A 5888-nucleotide genomic window follows, 5' to 3' on the forward strand; every position below is an offset into this window, starting at 1 on the left:
TTTTTGGCTCCATTTTTATAGTGACGGCTAATAAAATATCACCTCTAAATGTAATTATGTGGCGACGTCATTGCCACTAAAATTAATTTATTTTATTTTTTAAAATATAATGATGGAAAACTTCTAGTAGGTATTAGATAATGAAAAATTCAGAAAACTTCTGATCTTCTCTTTGCTCAAGCTCAATAGAGTACCATTTTAGCATCTTTGCTCAACCAAAATCTCTTCTTTGCTCAATCAAAATCTCAAATCCATTGAAGAAATAAATTTTCCTAAATGGGTTAGCTGAAATTTGTTAGGTTTGTCGATTAAAACTTTTCTCAAATCTCAAATTTTCCTAAATGGGTTAGCTCAAATTTGTTAGCTGAAATGCCTACAATTTTCCTGTTCAAACTTGTTCCTCTTTGCTAAAATAGTGCTTTCTAAATTTCATGTTTGATTATCACATACAATTTGTTTCACTCAAATATTTTGCAGGAACACAACATTTCTTTGCTAGAAATTCTTATTTTTTCTCAAATAAGGTATGTCGACAAAACTCTTTTGGGTATATATGTATTTTTTTAGATTGCATGTGCTATTTCATTAACCAACTTGAAAATATGTAGGAATTGAATACTGTAAGGTTGAAGGACGAAGGAATAGATTTCAAAATTCTTAAGGTTATAGAGACAATGGTATGATTTATGTTTCTCCCAAATTTAGTTTTTGTATTTTGTTTATTTTCGATCTTAAAAGTTGTGTTCATCTTTCTTTGGGTAAGTTGAAAGTTCATTTTTGAATTTATAGACCTTTTGGTGTTGTTATTGTGATTACATATTTGTAGATTAGGTATGTTGAATCAACAATTAACCATTGATGGAGTAAGAATCTGATACATTGGGAGTTGCTCCTGTTCTCGTATCTTGTCTTACAACATCGATAGGATTTTTATCCCACCACACACCTAATATCGAGAGTTTTCTCAAGTTCAAAAAAGAAATTAAGGGCTATCGAGATGGTGTTACTATCTATATCAACTACACCAAACCAAGTGTAATCTCACATATAGGGTTTAAGGAGGTTAGAGTGTATGCACTACCCATCTATATCAATAACAAAAAATTTAGTGTAATCACACCGGTAGGTTCTGAGAAGGATTGAGTGTATGCACTGATCTTCTATATTGGTAGTGTTCAATCAATTAACTATGCTTTTGGTAGTCTTCACTGATCTTCAAGCTATATGTGCAAGTTGCTGTCGTTTAGCTCACTAGGAAGTGTTGTTAAAAGCCTTATGACTGCTCTTAGTACCTTTGCACTTTATTATATATTGTTATTAGATGCCTATGGATCTTATACTTTTATTATTTGTCTGTCAGGGTACATTGCCATTTAGGATGATTTCTGCCGAATAGGGTGCAGACACAACCTATGGAGAGGAGATTTTTTATCATAAGATCATCAAATATGGGTAGCGAGTTAATGGTAATTTCTTATTCATATTTTCTTACTATCTTATGTACGTATTCTCCTTTAACCGCTAGCTTGTTGTATACATTAAGTATTATGTAATATGTAGAGATATACTACGGATGAAACCAACTCTTTCTAAACATCAAGGAAGCAAGGACATGGATGGTTTTGTTTTTTGCATGATACCTTATTCAATGAGTATAACCTTGATTTGATTCTATTGTATATGTCAATTTGGACAAGTTATCAATGTTAATATTTTTATGTTAATGAATGAATAATGAGGATTTTTAAATTTCATCTTGTTATGTGTCTCTCTATATCAAAATGAGCCTTTTAATTGAAGATATTTGGTGATGAGAAAGCTTAACCTGGATGCATAAGTTAAATGGAATAGCTAAGAGATATTCGAGAACTTTTTTAACGTAAAGCTGCATGTTTAGTGTTGGTGCTAATTGCCCCTTGAATACCAAACATGGATTTTTTAGTTATTATCTAGGTAGCAAACATCGCGAACAGTGAAATAGTGTATATGCCATATGGTAATTGATTCAGTATCTTTCCAAGTGATTAAGATTTACCAAAGCGATTATATTGTGAATGCTTTATGCCTTTCTATTCTTTTGAGAAATATAATATACTATTTGATAGTAGAAAGATAATATATTCTTAAAATGGTAGTATGCTCTATTCCTTGCTATCTTACTATATATTTTTAGGTATTATGACCATGGATGAATAGGATTCAGAGTGACATATCTTTTAAGGTGAAATAAAGATGTAAAGATAAATATCATAGTGAAACATGTCTTTCAATGCAGGCTACCTAGTAGCATATGAGATGGCAAAACAAAAGAAGTTGCTAAACTCGGTGCATCTAAAATATTTCTTATGAGTTTCATCCCCTATTCCTTAGATGTCTTAGGGACTAATGACATATTGGAGAAGGGAACTAGCAATGTTATTTTCAGAATATACACTAAGGAAAGAAATCAAGTTGTATTTCAAATGGGCACTTCTGATGCCATGAGGGCTCTCAAAGCTTCTGAAATAGTGTATGTTTCATTCCCTTTGTCTTCTTTTTCTACCCTAATATATCTTTGTACTTTAATCCCTTCTTCCCCCTCTGACAAAATTAAATTGTCTACTTGTAGTTGATGAGTATTTACATATCTATTTCCACTTGCTTTCAATATATGTCTGTTGACATTTGTGGGGTATTGGTTTAAAGTAATGAGATGCATTATGTATAATACTATCTCGGCTAAGTAAGAACTCCTTAATTGAGTTTATGAACCAACCTTCCCTTTACTGTTTTTTCCCCTTAGTATTTTTCTCCCTTTACTATTTTTTTAAGTCGGGGGATTATCAGAAACAAACTCTCTATCTCACCTCTGAGGTAGTGGTATGGATTGCGTACACTTACCCTCATAGACCCTACTTTGTGGGAATATACTGGGTATGTTGTTGTTGTTGTTATTTTATGAACCAGCCAAGCAGTTTCTATTGAAGGACCTCCACAAAAAAGAATGAATTTCATTGATCAAGAGAAAATATAGATGCCACTAGTTAATAACTACTTCCAACCAGTATGGAGGTCCTAATAAGTTGTACCATTATTTCTCGATGATAAAGGCACTGCAAAAGTCTTCTAGTGCCATGAAATATTTTCTCGATATGTCTTGTTGTGTACACTAATAAGTATGACTCCCTATATTCCTGATTTCTATATTGTACATCAATATTCAAATGGTCTTGTTGAATTTGATAAACCCAAATGTTTTTGCTTTTCTCTTTCTCAATGATTTAATATCTTTTTCTATAGTGAATGTCTAAACTATTTGAGTTAACATGTTCTTAGCAGTATTTACAGACATTTACATGCTATGAACTATTGGTATAGCTGATGTGTGTTTCAATTAACAAGCTTGTCTGGATTGAACTTTTTTATGTTGAACTGCAACAAGTTGCATTATTATGAATTTTGTTCTTTAACATTTTTCTTAAAATCTCAAGAATTGCATTCTTGTGAAGGTCTATGATCTACTGTCTTTGTTAAGATTGTGAAGGAACTCGAAAGTACTCGAAATGGCACTGCAAAATTCTTGTTCAGGTTCATGATCTACTTCTATCCATCATCATCCTCACCACTCATCCACAATAACCCTTTTACTTCTCCACAACCGGCGAGTTCATCACCGGTATCTCCATTTTCACCGCAACCAGCATACGTTATTGGAACCATCAGCCGCTCCAAACAGCTTTGAGATCCTCCAGCGCCACCCCCTTCTTTGGCCAACCAATAGTTGATGCACCAGATATGGTAGCCCACACCCGCCAGCCAATAAATCAACATAACAGCTATCGCCATCCCATAGTTTTTAGCCGAGAGAATCATATACTAGCACCACTAGTTGATTTTTGGTTATGTGAAGAGATTTTTTATGTTACCGGTTTGGTTACTTGTGAAGAGATTTTTTGTGCTACTCCCATAATATTCCTGCACTTGTGTTTTCCTTATATCACTTCTCTTTTTGACTTATAAATCATTGGTTTCACAGGCTAGGTCATCAGATTTAATAGCTTATTATAGTTGTGATGATGAATCCAGCCCAGGTGATCGAGGTATTGCTAATGAGCATGGATCGCTGCATCATAAAGTACAGTATCTTGTGAGCAATCAAATGAATTGGTCAACTAATACATTGCATAATTCTGAAGGTATTTGTCTTATTACTTATGAATTCCATCAAAGGAACCTTTAAACTATAGTTGCTTTCACTAGTATGTTGTACGATGTGACTATGTATATCAAGACACAAGGAGAATTATAAAATGTAGTTAATTGAATTCAATTCACAGCTCCAAGATATGATCCTTTGTTTTCATTTAAGTCGATTAATCAGCTATGCATTTAATTTCTAGAATAGGCCTTTTCATATGTATTTTAATTTTTCCAACTAATTCTTTGACATCCAACTAATGGTTCTTATAACTGTACAACATCACTTATTGAAATTACATAAAGATCTTTTATTGAAAGAGTTTGAGCTTACCATGGTCCTTTATCTTTATCAACTTGATAAAATAAGTAGATAATAGAAATACTAGATGTCAGCAAGGAAGAAATTGGGATTCAATAGTGTAAAAGGGTCATGGCTTAAGTTATAATAAACTTGATAGGACTTTATGCTACCTCACCACACTTCTCCAACCTCTAAGGAAAATAAACCTAAAGGAAATAATGATTCTTGTATGTGTACATTTTAGAAGTGGGATTTCTCTTGCTTCAGAACTCTTTTTCTTTTGGCATGTGAAAGGAATGTGGGATATGGGTAACTTCTTGTTTGTCTTATTTTCCTCTCTAAAAGTCTGTCTTGACTGGTGGATGTGCTCACCTCATTTGTTGCCTTGTTATTCATCTCATTTTCTTGTTCAAAACACAAATTCAAAGTCTAGTGAAGCCGTGTGAGGCCTATTTTGATTCACTAGCATTGTTACCTTGTTATTCATCTCATTTTCTAGTTCAAAACACAAACTCAAAGTCTAGTGAAGCTTTGTGAGGCCTATTTCAATTCACTAGAACCTTTTATTCATCTAGTTGTTATTGTGTTGGTTGGAATCTCTTGATACACACATAGTCTTGTATCAATTCGGTATTACAATATCCACTCAATAGCCAAGGTTGTGAAATCCCTTGAGCATGAATTTATTAGTTTAATCCCTTAAGCTTTTTAGTAAATAAAGTGATTTGATGCTTTTTTAATGCAGGGACGTTCTTAAACAATGGGTTGACCAAGGAGGAGCATGAAGGCGTAGAATGCATTTTTGATTTTTGATCATATGTATGAATATGATAAAACTGAAGCACTATGTCGTTCTTAACATATATGCCGTTGACTTCTTATTAAGAAATGTACTTATAATATTTGATTGGAGGATGATTTTGTAAAACACTATTGGATGCTTTTATTAGCTAATATTATTTGTAGTTCTTAAAATTTGTTGTCAATTTTGTAAAACACTTTTGATATTGATTTTATGGCGACAAAGGTCATTACTAATGCAGAAGTTTTAGTGGCAACAAAAAAGTGGTCACAATTGATGCGCAGAAGTTTTAGTGGCGACAAACAACTGGTCACAATTGACGTGTAGAAGTTTTAGTGGCGACAAATAGATGGTCATAATTGATGTGCGGAAGTTTTAGTGGCAACAAACAGATGGTCACAATTGATTTGTGGAAGTTTTAGTGGCGACAAACAGTGGTCACAATTGATATGCAAAAGTTTTAGTGGAGACAAACGAGTGGTCACAATTGATGGTGATTTTGCGGCGACAAAGTCACTGCTAATTTCGGTATATCAGTTGCAACCTAGCCTAAATATGTTTTGTAAAAAACATTTTGCAGCGTAATTGTCTGTCTTTTGTGGCGGT

General features: G+C 33.3%; 1 long non-coding RNA gene across 1 annotated transcript; it reads left to right on the forward strand.

Annotated features, from left to right (window-relative positions):
- Positions 1-2415: 2415 nt before the first annotated feature.
- On the forward strand, positions 2416-5387 carry LOC124889799. Its single transcript, XR_007048695.1, has 3 exons — positions 2416-2509; positions 4016-4175; positions 5226-5387. It is a non-coding gene; the product is annotated as an uncharacterized LOC124889799 (long non-coding RNA).
- The last annotated feature ends 501 nt before the right edge of the window (positions 5388-5888 follow it).

Source organism: Capsicum annuum, chromosome 12, assembly GCF_002878395.1.
Source record: "Capsicum annuum cultivar UCD-10X-F1 chromosome 12, UCD10Xv1.1, whole genome shotgun sequence".
NCBI lineage: Eukaryota > Viridiplantae > Streptophyta > Magnoliopsida > Solanales > Solanaceae > Capsicum > Capsicum annuum.